The sequence below is a fragment of the Oncorhynchus keta genome, chromosome 24 (genome assembly GCF_023373465.1).
Source record: "Oncorhynchus keta strain PuntledgeMale-10-30-2019 chromosome 24, Oket_V2, whole genome shotgun sequence".
NCBI lineage: Eukaryota > Metazoa > Chordata > Actinopteri > Salmoniformes > Salmonidae > Oncorhynchus > Oncorhynchus keta.
The window spans coordinates 5,178,420-5,195,554 of record NC_068444.1 but is presented as its reverse complement, the minus strand read 5'-3'; positions in this window follow the sequence as shown (position 1 = coordinate 5,195,554).

Genomic DNA, 17,135 nt, shown 5'->3' with positions numbered 1-17,135 from the left:
CACCAGCATCCCATCTTTATTCCCTATCCCCACCAGGATCCATTATTTCTTCCCTATCCCCACCAGCATCCCATCTATATTCCCTATCCCCACCAGCATCCATTATTTCTTCCCTATCCCCACCAGCATCCCGTCTTTATTCCCTATCCCCACCAGCATCCCTTCTTTATTCCCTATCCTCACCAACATCCATCTTTATTCCCTATCCCCACCAGCATCCCATCTTTATTCCCTATCCCCACCAGCATCCATTATTTCTTCCCTATCCCCACCAGCATCCATTCTTTCTTCCCTATCCCCACCAGCATCCATTATTTCTTCCCTATCCCCACCAGCATCCCATCTTTATTCCCTATCCCCACCAGCATCCATTATTTCTTCCCTATCCCCACCAGCATCCATTCTTTCTTCCCTATACCCACCAGCATCCCATCTTTATTCCCTATCCCCACCAGCATCCCATCTTTATTCCCTATCCCCACCAGCATCCATTCTTTATTCCCTATCCCCACCAGCATCCATTCTTTCTTCCCTATCCCCACCAGCATCCATTATTTATTCCCTATCCCCACCAGCATCCCATCTTTATTCCCTATCCCCACCAGCATCCCTTCTTTATTCCCTATCCCCACCAGCATCCATTATTTTTTCCCTATCCCCACCAGCATCCCATCTTTATTCCCTATCCCCACCAGCATCCATTCTTTCTTCCCTATCCCCACCAGCATCCCATCTTTATTCCCTATCCCCACCAGCATCCATTCTTTATTCCATATCCCTTCTTTATTACCTATCCCCACCAGCATCCATCCTTTTTCCCCTATCCCCACCAGCATCCATTATTTTTCCCTATCCCCACCAGCATCCCATCTTTATTCCTTTCCCCACCAGCATCCCTTCTTTATTCCCTATCCTCACCAGCATCCATCTTTATTCCCTATCCCCACCAGCATCCCATCTATATTCCCTATCCCCACCAGCATCCATTATTTCTTCCCTATCCCCACCAGCATCCCGTCTTTATTCCCTATCCCCACCAGCATCCCTTCTTTATTCCCTATCCTCACCAACATCCCATCTTTATTCCCTATCCCCACCAGCATCCCATCTTTATTCCCTATCCCCACCAGCATCCATTATTTCTTCCCTATCCCCACCAGCATCCATTCTTTCTTCCCTATCCCCACCAGCATCCATTATTTCTTCCCTATCCCCACCAGCATCCATCTTTATTCCCTATCCCCACCAGCATCCATTATTTCTTCCCTATCCCCACCAGCATCCATTCTTTATTCCCTATCCCCACCAGCATCCATTCTTTCTTCCCTATCCCCACCAGCATCCATTATTTATTCCCTATCCCCACCAGCATCCCATCTTTATTCCCTATCCCCACCAGCATCCCTTCTTTATTCCCTATCCCCACCAGCATCCATTATTTTTTCCCTATCCCCACCAGCATCCCATCTTTATTCCCTATCCCCACCAGCATCCATTCTTTCTTCCCTATCCCCACCAGCATCCCATCTTTATTCCCTATCCCCACCAGCATCCATTCTTTATTCCCTATCCCTTCTTTATTACCTATCCCCACCAGCATCCATCCTTTTTTCCCTATCCCCACCAGCATCCATTATTTTTTCCCTATCCCCACCAGCATCCCATCTTTATTCCCTTTCCCCACCAGCATCCCTTCTTTATTCCCTATCCTCACCAGCATCCCATCTTTATTCCCTATCCCCACCAGCATCCATTATTTTTTCCCTATCCCCACCAGCATCCCATCTTTATTCCCTTTCCCCACCAGCATCCATTATTTATTTCCTATCCCCAGCAGCATCCCATCTTTATTCCCTATCCCCACCAGCATCCCTTCTTCATTCCCTATCCTCACAAGCATCCCATCTTTATTCCCTATCCCCACCAGCATCCATGATTTCTTCCCTATCCCCACCAGCATCCCATCTATATTCCCTATCCCCACCAGCATCCATTATTTCTTCCCTATCCCCACCAGCATCCCTTCTTTATTCCCTATCCCCACCAGCATCCCATCTTTATTCCCTATCACCACCAGCATCCATTATTTCTTCCCTATCTCCACCAGCATCCATTCTTTCTTCCCTATCCCCACCAGCATCCATTATTTCTTCCCTATCCCCACCAGCATCCCATCTTTATTCCCTATCCCCACCAGCATCCATTATTTCTTCCCTATCCCCACCAGCATCCATTCTTTCTTCCCTATACCCACCAGCATCCCATCTTTATTCCCTATCCCCACCAGCATCCATTCTTTCTTCCCTATCCACACCAGCATCCATTCTTTATTCCCTATCCCTTCTTTATTACCTATCCCCACCAGCATCCATTCTTTTTCCCTATCCCCACCAGCATTCATTCTTTATTCCCTATCCCCACCAGCATCCCATCTTTATTCCCTATCCCCACCAGCATCCCATCTTTATTCCCTATCCCCACCAGCATCCATTCTTTATTCCCTTTCCCCACCAGCATCCCTTCTTTATTCCCTATCCTCACCAGCATCCCATCTTTATTCCCTATCCCCACCAGCATCCATGATTTCTTCCCTATCCCCACCAGCATCCCATCTATATCCCTATCCCCACCAGCATCCATTATTTCATCCCTATCCCCACCAGCATCCCTTCTTTATTCCCTATCCTCACCAACATCCCATCTTTATTCCCTATCCCCACCAGAATCCATTTTTTGTTCCCTATCCCCACCAGCATCCAATCTTTATTCCCTATCACCACCAGCATCCATTCTTTCTTCCCTATCCCCACCAGCATCCATTCTTTCTTCCCTATCCCCACCAGCATCCATTATTTCTTCCCTATCCCCACCAGCATCCCATCTTTATTCCCTATCCCCACCAGCATCCATTATTTCTTCCCTATCCCCACCAGCATCCATTCTTTCTTCCCTATCCCCACCAGCATCCCATCTTTATTCCCTATCCCCACCAGCATCCATTCTTTCTTCCCTATCCCCACCAGCATCCATTCTTTCCCCTATCCCCACCAGCATCCCATCTTTATTCCCTATCCCCACCAGCATCCATTATTTATTCCCTATCCCCACCAGCATCCCATCTTTATTCCCTATCCCCACCAGCATCCATTATTTCTTCCCTATCCCCACCAGCATCCATTCTTTATTCCCTATCCCCACCAGCATCCATTCTTTATTCCCTATCCCCACCAACATCCATTCTTTACTCCCTATCCCTTCTTTATTACCTATCTCCACCAGCATCCATTCTTTCTTCCCTATCCCCACCAGCATCCCATCTTTATTCCCTATCCCCACCAACATCCATTCTTTACTCCCTATCCCTTCTTTATTACCTATCTCCACCAGCATCCATTCTTTCTTCCCTATCCCCACCAGCATCCATTCTTTCTTCCCTATCCCCACCAGCATCCCATCTTTCTTCCCTATCCCCACCAGCATCCCATCATTATTCCCTATCCCCACCAGCATCCATTCTTTGTTCTCTATCCCTTCTTTATTCCCTATCCCCACCAGCATCCATCCTTTTTTACCTATCCCCACCAGCATCCCGTCTTTATTCCCTATCCCCACCAGCATCCATTCTTTCTTCCCTATCCCCACCAGCATCCCATCTTTATTCCATATCCCCACAAGCATCCATTCTTTATTCCCTATCCCCACCAGCATCCATTCTTTATTCCCTATCCCCACCAGCATCCATTCTTTATTCCCTATCCCCACCAGCATCCCATCTTTATTCCCTATCCCCACCAGCATCCATGATTTCTTCCCTATCCCCACCAGCATCCCATCTATATTCCCTATCCCCACCAGCATCCATTATTTCTTCCCTATCCCCACCAGCATCCCTTCTTTATTCCCTATCCTCACCAACATCCCATCTTTATTCCCTATCCCCACCAGAATCCATTATTTCTTCCCTATCCCCACCAGCATCCCATCTTTATTCCCTATCACCACCAGCATCCATTATTTCTTCCCTATCCCCACCAGCATCCATTCTTTCTTCCCTATCCCTTATCCCCATCCCCACCAGCATCCCATCTTTATTCCCTATCCCCACCAGCATCCATTCTTTATTCCCTTTCCCCACCAGCATCCCTTCTTTATTCCCTATCCCCACCAGCATCCCATCTTTATTCCCTATCCCCACCAGCATCCATTCTTTCTTCCCTATCCCCACCAGCATCCATTCTTTCTTCCCTATCCCCACCAGCATCCATTCTTTATTCCCTATCCCTTCTTTATTCCCTATCCCCAGCAGCATCCATTCTTTTTTCCCTATCCCCACCAGCATCCCATCTTTATTCCCTATCCCCACCAGCATCCATTCTTTCTTTCCTATCCCCACCAGCATCCCATCTTTATTCCCTATCCCCACCAGCATCCATTCTTTATTCCCTTTCCCCACCAGCATCCCTTCTTTATTCCCTATCCTCACCAGCATCCCATCTTTATTCCCTATCCCCACCAGGATCCATTATTTCTTCCCTATCCCCACCAGCATCCCATCTATATTCCCTATCCCCACCAGCATCCATTATTTCTTCCCTATCCCCACCAGCATCCCGTCTTTATTCCCTATCCCCACCAGCATCCCTTCTTTATTCCCTATCCTCACCAACATCCCATCTTTATTCCCTATCCCCACCAGCATCCCATCTTTATTCCCTATCCCCACCAGCATCCATTATTTCTTCCCTATCCCCACCAGCATCCATTCTTTCTTCCCTATCCCCACCAGCATCCATTATTTCTTCCCTATCCCCACCAGCATCCCATCTTTATTCCCTATCCCCACCAGCATCCATTATTTCTTCCCTATCCCCACCAGCATCCATTCTTTCTTCCCTATACCCACCAGCATCCCATCTTTATTCCCTATCCCCACCAGCATCCCATCTTTATTCCCTATCCCCACCAGCATCCATTCTTTATTCCCTATCCCCACCAGCATCCATTCTTTCTTCCATATCCCCACCAGCATCCATTATTTATTCCCTATCCCCACCAGCATCCCATCTTTATTCCCTATCCCCACCAGCATCCCTTCTTTATTCCCTATCCCCACCAGCATCCATTATTTTTTCCCTATCCCCACCAGCATCCCATCTTTATTCCCTATCCCCACCAGCATCCATTCTTTCTTCCCTATCCCCACCAGCATCCCATCTTTATTCCCTATCCCCACCAGCATCCATTCTTTATTCCCTATCCCTTCTTTATTACCTATCCCCACCAGCATCCATCCTTTTTTCCCTATCCCCACCAGCATCCATTATTTTTTCCCTATCCCCACCAGCATCCCATCTTTATTCCCTTTCCCCACCAGCATCCCTTCTTTATTCCCTATCCTCACCAGCATCCCATCTTTATTCCCTATCCCCACCAGCATCCCATCTATATTCCCTATCCCCACCAGCATCCATTATTTCTTCCCTATCCCCACCAGCATCCCGTCTTTATTCCCTATCCCCACCAGCATCCCTTCTTTATTCCCTATCCTCACCAACATCCCATCTTTATTCCCTATCCCCACCAGCATCCCATCTTTATTCCCTATCCCCACCAGCATCCATTATTTCTTCCCTATCCCCACCAGCATCCATTCTTTCTTCCCTATCCCCACCAGCATCCATTATTTCTTCCCTATCCCCACCAGCATCCCATCTTTATTCCCTATCCCCACCAGCATCCATTATTTCTTCCCTATCCCCACCAGCATCCATTCTTTCTTCCCTATCCCCACCAGCATCCATTCTTTCTTCCCTATCCCCACCAGCATCCATTATTTCTTCCCTATCCCCACCAGCATCCCATCTTTATTCCCTATCCTCACCAACATCCCATCTTTATTCCCTATCCCCACCAGCATCCATTATTTTTCCCTATCCCCACCAGCATCCCATCTTTATTCCCTATCCCCACCAGCATCCATTCTTTCTTCCCTATCCCCACCAGCATCCCATCTTTATTCCCTATCCCCACCAGCATCCATTCTTTATTCCCTATCCCTTCTTTATTACCTATCCCCACCAGCATCCATCCTTTTTCCCTATCCCCACCAGCATCCATTATTTTTTCCCTATCCCCACCAGCATCCCATCTTTATTCCCTTTCCCCACCAGCATCCCTTCTTTATTCCCTATCCTCACCAGCATCCCATCTTTATTCCCTATCCCCACCAGCATCCATTATTTCTTCCCTATCCCCACCAGCATCCCATCTATATTCCCTATCCCCACCAGCATCCATTATTTATTTCCTATCCCCAGCAGCATCCCATCTTTATTCCCTATCCCCACCAGCATCCCTTCTTCATTCCCTATCCTCACCAGCATCCCATCTTTATTCCCTATCCCCACCAGCATCCATGATTTCTTCCCTATCCCCACCAGCATCCCATCTATATTCCCTATCCCCACCAGCATCCATTATTTCTTCCCTATCCCCACCAGCATCCCTTCTTTATTCCCTATCCCCACCAGCATCCCATCTTTATTCCCTATCACCACCAGCATCCATTATTTCTTCCCTATCTCCACCAGCATCCATTCTTTCTTCCCTATCCCCACCAGCATCCATTATTTCTTCCCTATCCCCACCAGCATCCCATCTTTATTCCCTATCCCCACCAGCATCCATTATTTCTTCCCTATCCCCACCAGCATCCATTCTTTCTTCCCTATCCCCACCAGCATCCCATCTTTATTCCCTATCCCCACCAGCATCCATTCTTTCTTCCCTATCCACACCAGCATCCATTCTTTATTCCCTATCCCTTCTTTATTACCTATCCCCACCAGCATCCATTCTTTTTTTTTTCCCTATCCCCACCAGCATTCATTCTTTATTCCCTATCCCCACCAGCATCCCATCTTTATTCCCTATCCCCACCAGCATCCCATCTTTATTCCCTATCCCCACAAGCATCCATTCTTTATTCCTTTCCCCACCAGCATCCCTTCTTTATTCCCTATCCTCACCAGCATCCCATCTTTATTCCCTATCCCCACCAGCATCCATTATTTATTCCCTATCCCCACCAGCATCCCATCTATATTCCCTATCCCCACCAGCATCCATTATTTCATCCCTATCCCCACCAGCATCCCTTCTTTATTCCCTATCCTCACCAACATCCCATCTTTATTCCCTATCCCCACCAGAATCCATTTTTTGTTCCCTATCCCCACCAGCATCCAATCTTTATTCCCTATCACCACCAGCATCCATTATTTCTTCCCTATCCCCACCAGCATCCATTCTTTCTTCCCTATCCCCACCAGCATCCATTCTTTCTTCCCTATCCCCACCAGCATCCCATCTTTATTCCCTATCCCCACCAGCATCCATTCTTTCTTCCCTATCCCCACCAGCATCCCATCTTTCTTCCCTATCCCCACCAGCATCCCTTCTTTATTCCCTATCCCCACCAGCATCCATTCTTTCTTCCCTATCCCCACCAGCATCCATTCTTTCTTCCCTATCCCCACCAGCATCCCATCTTTATTCCCTATCCCCACCAGCATCCATTATTTATTCCCTATCCCCACCAGCATCCCATCTTTATTCCCTATCCCCACCAGCATCCATTATTTCTTCCCTATCCCCACCAGCATCCATTCTTTATTCCCTATCCCCACCAGCATCCATTCTTTATTCCCTATCCCCACCAACATCCATTCTTTACTCCCTATCCCTTCTTTATTACCTATCTCCACCAGCATCCATTCTTTTTCTTCCCTATCCCCACCAGCATCCCATCTTTATTCCCTATCCCCACCAACATCCATTCTTTACTCCCTATCCCTTCTTTATTACCTATCTCCACCAGCATCCATTCTTTCTTCCCTATCCCCACCAGCATCCATTCTTTCTTCCCTATCCCCACCAGCATCCCATCTTTCTTCCCTATCCCCACCAGCATCCCATCATTATTCCCTATCCCCACCAGCATCCATTCTTTGTTCTCTATCCCTTCTTTATTCCCTATCCCCACCAGCATCCATCCTTTTTACCTATCCCCACCAGCATCCCGTCTTTATTCCCTATCCCCACCAGCATCCATTCTTTCTTCCCTATCCCCACCAGCATCCCATCTTTATTCCATATCCCCACAAGCATCCATTCTTTATTCCCTATCCCCACCAGCATCCATTCTTTATTCCCTATCCCCACCAGCATCCATTCTTTATTCCCTATCCTCACCAGCATCCCATCTTTATTCCCTATCCCCACCAGCATCCATGATTTCTTCCCTATCCCCACCAGCATCCCATCTATATTCCCTATCCCCACCAGCATCCATTATTTCTTCCCTATCCTCACCAACATCCCATCTTTATTCCCTATCCCCACCAGAATCCATTATTTCTTCCCTATCCCCACCAGCATCCCATCTTTATTCCCTATCACCACCAGCATCCATTATTTCTTCCCTATCCCCACCAGCATCCATTCTTTCTTCCCTATCCCCACCAGCATCCATTATTTCTTCCCTATCCCCACCAGCATCCCATCTTTATTCCCTATCCCCACCAGCATCCATTATTTCTTCCCTATCCCAACCAGCATCCATTCTTTCTTCCCTATACCCACCAGCATCCCATCTTTATTCCCTATCCCCACCAGCATCCATTCTTTCTTCCCTATCCCCACCAGCATCCATTCTTTCTTCCCTATCCCCACCAGCATCCCATCTTTATTCCCTATCCCCACCAGCATCCACTATTTATTCCCTATCCCCACCAGCATCCCATCTTTATTCCCTATCCCCACCAGCATCCATTATTTCTTCCCTATCCCCACCAGCATCCACATCTTTTTCCCTATCCCCACCAGAATCCATTCTTTATTCCCTATCCCCACCAGCATCCATTCTTTACTCCCTATCCCTTCTTTATTACCTATCCCCACCAGCATCCATTCTTTCTTCCCTATCCCCACCAGCATCCATTCCTTCCCTATCCCCACCAGCATCCCATCTTTCTTCCCTATCCCCACCAGCATCCCATCTTTATTCCCTATCCCCACCAGCATCCATTCTTTATTCCCTATCCCTTCTTTATTCCCTATCCCCACCAGCATCCATCCTTTACCTATCCCTACCAGCATCCCGTCTTTATTCCCTATCCCCACCAGCATCCATTCTTTCTTCCCTATCCCCACCAGCATCCCATCTTTATTCCATATCCCCACAAGCATCCATTCTTTATTCCCTATCCCCACCAGCATCCATTTTTCCTATCCCTACCAGCATCCATTCTTTCTCCCCACCAGCATCCCATCTTTATTCCCTATCCCCACCAGCATCCCATCTTTATTCCCTTCCCCACCAGCATCCCTTCTTTATTCCCTATCCTCACCAGCATCCCATCTTTATTCCCTATCCCCACCAGCATCCATTATTTCTTCCCTATCCCCACCAGCATCCCATCTTTATTCCCTATCCCCACCAGCATCCATTATTTCTTTCCTATCCCCAGCAGCATCCCATCTTTATTCCCTATCCCCACCAGCATCCCATCTTTATTCCCTATCCCCACCAGCATCCATTATTTCTTCCCTATCCCCACCAGCATCCATTATTTCTTCCCTATCCCCACCAGCATCCCATCTTTATTCCCTATCCCCACCAGCATCCATTATTTCTTCCCTATCCCCACCAGCATCCATTCTTTCTTCCCTATACCCACCAGCATCCCATCTTTATTCCCTATCCCCACCAGCATCCATTCTTTCTTCCCTATCCCCACCAGCATCCATTCTTTCTTCCCTGTCCCCACCAGCATCCCATCTTTATTCCCTATCCCCACCAGCATCCATTATTTATTCCCTATCCCCACCAGCATCCCATCTTTATTCCCTATCCCCACCAGCATCCATTATTTCTTCCCTATCCCCACCAGCATCCACACTTTTTCCCTATCCCCACCAGCATCCATTCTTTATTCCCTATCCCCACCAGCATCCCATCTTTATTCCCTATCCCCACCAACATCCATTCTTTACTCCCTATCCCTTCTTTATTACCTATCCCCACCAGCATCCATTCTTTCTTCCCTATCCCCACCAGAATCCATTCTTTCTTCCCTATTCCCACCAGCATCCATCTTTCTTCCCTATCCCCACCAGCATCCCATCTTTCTTCCCTATCCCCACCAGCATCCCATCTTTCTTCCCTATCCCCACCAGCATCCCATCTTTATTCCCTATCCCCACCAGCATCCATTCTTTATTCCCTATCCCCACCAGCATCCATTCTTTATTCCCTATCCCCACCAACATCCATTCTTTACTCCCTATCCCTTCTTTATTACCTATCTCCACCAGCATCCATTCTTTCTTCCCTATCCCCACCAGCATCCCATCTTTATTCCCTATCCCCACCAACATCCATTCTTTACTCCCTATCCCTTCTTTATTACCTATCTCCACCAGCATCCATTCTTTCTTCCCTATCCCCACCAGCATCCATTCTTTCTTCCCTATCCCCACCAGCATCCCATCTTTCTTCCCTATCCCCACCAGCATCCCATCTTTATTCCCTATCCCCACCAGCATCCATTCTTTGTTCTCTATCCCTTCTTTATTCCCTATCCCCACCAGCATCCATCCTTTTTTACCTATCCCCACCAGCATCCCGTCTTTATTCCCTATCCCCACCAGCATCCATTCTTTCTTCCCTATCCCCACCAGCATCCATTATTTCTTCCCTATCCCCACCAGCATCCCATCTTTATTCCTATCCCCACCAGCATCCATTATTTCTTCCCTATCCCCACCAGCATCCATTCTTTCTTCCCTATACCCACCAGCATCCATTCTTTCTTACCTATCCCCACCAGCATCCATTCTTTCTTCCCTATCCACACCAGCATCCATTCTTTATTCCCTATCCCTTCTTTATTACCTATCCCCACCAGCATCCATTCTTTTTTTCCCTATCCCCACCAGCATTCATTCTTTATTCCCTATCCCCACCAGCATCCCATCTTTATTCCCTATCCCCACCAGCATCCCATCTTTATTCCCTATCCCCACCAGCATCCATTCTTTATTCCCTTTCCCCACCAGCATCCCTTCTTTATTCCCTATCCTCACCAGCATCCCATCTTTATTCCCTATCCCCACCAGCATCCATGATTTCTTCCCTATCCCCACCAGCATCCCATCTATATCCCCTATCCCCACCAGCATCCATTATTTCATCCCTATCCCCACCAGCATCCCTTCTTTATTCCCTATCCTCACCAACATCCCATCTTTATTCCCTATCCCCACCAGAATCCATTTTTTGTTCCCTATCCCCACCAGCATCCAATCTTTATTCCCTATCACCACCAGCATCCATTATTTCTTCCCTATCCCCACCAGCATCCATTCTTTCTTCCCTATCCCCACCAGCATCCATTATTTCTTCCCTATCCCCACCAGCATCCCATCTTTATTCCCTATCCCCACCAGCATCCATTATTTCTTCCCTATCCCCACCAGCATCCATTCTTTCTTCCCTATACCCACCAGCATCCCATCTTTATTCCCTATCCCCACCAGCATCCATTCTTTCTTCCCTATCCCCACCAGCATCCATTCTTTCTTCCCTATCCCCACCAGCATCCCATCTTTATTCCCTATCCCCACCAGCATCCATTATTTATTCCCTATCCCCACCAGCATCCCATCTTTATTCCCTATCCCCACCAGCATCCATTATTTCTTCCCTATCCCCACCAGCATCCATTCTTTATTCCCTATCCCCACCAGCATCCATTCTTTATTCCCTATCCCCACCAACATCCATTCTTTACTCCCTATCCCTTCTTTATTACCTATCTCCACCAGCATCCATTCTTTCTTCCCTATCCCCACCAGCATCCCATCTTTATTCCCTATCCCCACCAACATCCATTCTTTACTCCCTATCCCTTCTTTATTACCTATCTCCACCAGCATCCATTCTTTCTTCCCTATCCCCACCAGCATCCATTCTTTCTTCCCTATCCCCAACAGCATCCCATCTTTCTTCCCTATCCCCACCAGCATCCCATCATTATTCCCTATCCCCACCAGCATCCATTCTTTGTTCTCTATCCCTTCTTTATTCCCTATCCCCACCAGCATCCATCCTTTTTACCTATCCCCACCAGCATCCCGTCTTTATTCCCTATCCCCACCAGCATCCATTCTTTCTTCCCTATCCCCACCAGCATCCCATCTTTATTCCATATCCCCACAAGCATCCATTCTTTATTCCCTATCCCCACCAGCATCCATTCTTTATTCCCTATCCCCACCAGCATCCATTCTTTATTCCCTATCCTCACCAGCATCCCATCTTTATTCCCTATCCCCACCAGCATCCATGATTTCTTCCCTATCCCCACCAGCATCCCATCTATATTCCCTATCCCCACCAGCATCCATTATTTCTTCCCTATCCCCACCAGCATCCCTTCTTTATTCCCTATCCTCACCAACATCCCATCTTTATTCCCTATCCCCACCAGAATCCATTATTTCTTCCCTATCCCCACCAGCATCCCATCTTTATTCCCTATCACCACCAGCATCCATTATTTCTTCCCTATCCCCACCAGCATCCATTCTTTCTTCCCTATCCCCACCAGCATCCATTATTTCTTCCCTATCCCCACCAGCATCCCATCTTTATTCCCTATCCCCACCAGCATCCATTATTTCTTCCCTATCCCAACCAGCATCCATTCTTTCTTCCCTATACCCACCAGCATCCCATCTTTATTCCCTATCCCCACCAGCATCCATTCTTTATTCCCTATCCCCACCAGCATCCATTCTTTCTTCCCTATCCCCACCAGCATCCCATCTTTATTCCCTATCCCCACCAGCATCCACTCTTTATTCCCTATCCCCACCAGCATCCCATCTTTATTCCCTATCCCCACCAGCATCCATTATTTCTTCCTATCCCCACCAGCATCCACATTTTTTCCCTATCCCCACCAGAATCCCATTCTTTATTCCCTATCCCCACCAGCATCCATTCTTTACTCCCTATCCCTTCTTTATTACCTATCCCCACCAGCATCCATTCTTTCTTCCCTATCCCCACCAGCATCCATTCTTTCTTCCCTATCCCCACCAGCATCCCATCTTTCTTCCCTATCCCCACCAGCATCCCATCTTTATTCCCTATACCCACCAGCATCCCATCTTTATTCCCTATCCCCACCAGCATCCCATCTTTATTCCCTTTCCCCACCAGCATCCCTTCTTTATTCCCTATCCTCACCAGCATCCCATCTTTATTCCCTATCCCCACCAGCATCCATTATTTCTTCCCTATCCCCACCAGCATCCCATCTATATTCCCTATCCCCACCAGCATCCATTATTTCTTTCCTATCCCCAGCAGCATCCCATCTTTATTCCCTATCCCCACCAGCATCCCATCTTTATTCCCTATCCCCACCAGCATCCATTATTTCTTCCCTATCCCCACCAGCATCCATTATTTCTTCCCTATCCCCACCAGCATCCCATCTTTATTCCCTATCCCCACCAGCATCCATTATTTCTTCCCTATCCCCACCAGCATCCATTCTTTCTTCCCTATACCCACCAGCATCCCATCTTTATTCCCTATCCCCACCAGCATCCATTCTTTCTTCCCTATCCCCACCAGCATCCATTCTTTCTTCCCTGTCCCCACCAGCATCCCATCTTTATTCCCTATCCCCACCAGCATCCATTATTTATTCCCTATCCCCACCAGCATCCCATCTTTATTCCCTATCCCCACCAGCATCCATTATTTCTTCCCTATCCCCACCAGCATCCACACTTCTTTCCCTATCCCCACCAGCATCCATTCTTTATTCCCTATCCCCACCAGCATCCCATCTTTATTCCCTATCCCCACCAACATCCATTCTTTACTCCCTATCCCTTCTTTATTACCTATCCCCACCAGCATCCATTCTTTCTTCCCTATCCCCACCAGCATCCATTCTTTCTTCCCTATTCCCACCAGCATCCCATCTTTCTTCCCTATCCCCACCAGCATCCCATCTTTCTTCCCTATCCCCACCAGCATCCCATCTTTCTTCCCTATCCCCACCAGCATCCCATCTTTATTCCCTATCCCCACCAGCATCCATTCTTTATTCCCTATCCCCACCAGCATCCATTCTTTATTCCCTATCCCCACCAACATCCATTCTTTACTCCCTATCCCTTCTTTATTACCTATCTCCACCAGCATCCATTCTTTCTTCCCTATCCCCACCAGCATCCATTCTTTCTTCCCTATCCCCACCAGCATCCCATCTTTCTTCCCTATCCCCACCAGCATCCCATCTTTATTCCCCCCCACCAGCATCCATTCTTTGTTCTCTATCCCTTCTTTATTCCCTATCCCCACCAGCATCCATCCTTTTTTACCTATCCCCACCAGCATCCCGTCTTTATTCCCTATCCCCACCAGCATCCATTCTTTCTTCCCTATCCCCACCAGCATCCCATCTTTATTCCATATCCCCACAAGAATCCATTCTTTATTCCCTATCCCCACCAGCATCCATTCTTTATTCCCTATCCCCACCAGCATCCATTCTTTATTCCCTATCCTCACCAGCATCCCATCTTTATTCCCTATCCCCACCAGCATCCATGATTTCTTCCCTATCCCCACCAGCATCCCATCTATATTCCCTATCCCCACCAGCATCCATTATTTCTTCCCTATCCCCACCAGCATCCATTCTTTATTCCATATCCCCACAAGAATCCATTCTTTATTCCCTATCCCCACCAGCATCCATTCTTTATTCCCTATCCCCACCAGCATCCCTTCTTTATCCCTTCCTCACCAACATCCCATCTTTATTCCCTATCCCCACCAGAATCCATTATTTCTTCCCTATCCCCACCAGCATCCCATCTTTATTCCCTATCACCACCAGCATCCATTATTTCTTCCCTATCCCCACCAGCATCCATTCTTTCTTCCCTATCCCCACCAGCATCCATTATTTCTTCCTATCCCCACCAGCATCCCATCTTTATTCCCTATCCCCACCAGCATCCATTATTTCTTCCCTATCCCAACCAGCATCCATTCTTTCTTCCCTATACCCACCAGCATCCCATCTTTATTCCCTATCCCCACCAGCATCCATTCTTTCTTCCCTATCCCCACCAGCATCCATTCTTTCTTCCCTATCCCCACCAGCATCCCATCTTTATTCCCTATCCCCACCAGCATCCACTATTTATTCCCTATCCCCACCAGCATCCCATCTTTATTCCCTATCCCCACCAGCATCCATTATTTCTTCCCTATCCCCACCAGCATCCACACTTCTTTCCCTATCCCCACCAGCATCAATTCTTTATTCCCTATCCCCACCAGCATCCCATCTTTATTCCCTATCCCCACCAACATCCATTCTTTACTCCCTATCCCTTCTTTATTACCTATCCCCACCAGCATCCATTCTTTCTTCCCTATCCCCACCAGCATCCATTCTTTCTTCCCTATCCCCACCAGCATCCCATCTTTCTTCCCTATCCCCACCAGCATCCCATATTTATTCCCTATCCCCACCAGCATCCATTCTTTATTCCCTATCCCTTCTTTATTACCTATCCCCACCAGCATCCATTCTTTCTTCCCTATCCCCACCAGCATCCATTCTTTCTTCCCTATCCCCACCAGCATCCCATCTTTCTTCCCTATCCCCACCAGCATCCCATCTTTATTCCCTATCCCCACCAGCATCCACTATTTATTCCCTATCCCCACCAGCATCCCATCTTTATTCCCTATCCCCAGCAGCATCCATTATTTCTTCCCTATCCCCACCAGCATCCACACTTCTTTCCCTATCCCCACCAGAATCAATTCTTTATTCCCTATCCCCACCAGCATCCCATCTTTATTCCCTATCCCCACCAACATCCATTCTTTACTCCCTATCCCTTCTTTATTACCTATCCCCACCAGCATCCATTCTTTCTTCCCTATCCCCACCAGCATCCATTCTTTCTTCCCTATCCCCACCAGCATCCCATCTTTCTTCCCTATCCCCACCAGCATCCCATCTTTATTCCCTATCCCCACCAGCATCCATTCTTTATTCCCTATCCCTTCTTTATTCCCTATCCCCACCAGCATCCATCCTTTTTTACCTATCCCTACCAGCATCCCGTCTTTATTCCCTATCCCCACCAGCATCCATTCTTTCTTCCCTATCCCCACCAGCATCCCATCTTTATTCCATATCCCCACAAGCATCCATTCTTTATTCCCTATCCCCACCAGCATCCATTCTTTTTTCCCTATCCCTACCAGCATCCATCCTTTTTTACCTATCCCCACCAGCATCCCATCTTTATTCCCTATCCCCACCAGCATCCCATCTTTATTCCCTTTCCCCACCAGCATCCCTTCTTTATTCCCTATCCTCACCAGCATCCCATCTTTATTCCCTATCCCCACCAGCATCCATTATTTCTTCCCTATCCCCACCAGCATCCCATCTATATTCCCTATCCCCACCAGCATCCATTATTTCTTTCCTATCCCCAGCAGCATCCCATCTTTATTCCCTATCCCCACCAGCATCCCATCTTTATTCCCTATCCCCACCAGCATCCATTATTTCTTCCCTATCCCCACCAGCATCCATTATTTCTTCCCTATCCCCACCAGCATCCCATCTTTATTCCCTATCCCCACCAGCATCCATTATTTCTTCCCTATCCCCACCAGCATCCATTCTTTCTTCCCTATACCCACCAGCATCCCATCTTTATTCCTATCCCCACCAGCATCCATTCTTTCTTCCCTATCCCCACCAGCATCCATTCTTTCTTCCCCTGTCCCCACCAGCATCCCATCTTTATTCCCTATCCCCACCAGCATCCATTATTTATTCCCTATCCCCACCAGCATCCCATCTTTATTCCCTATCCCCACCAGCATCCATTATTTCTTCCCTATCCCCACCAGCATCCACACTTCTTTCCCTATCCCCACCAGCATCCATTCTTTATTCCCTATCCCCACCAGCATCCCATCTTTATTCCCTATCCCCACCAACATC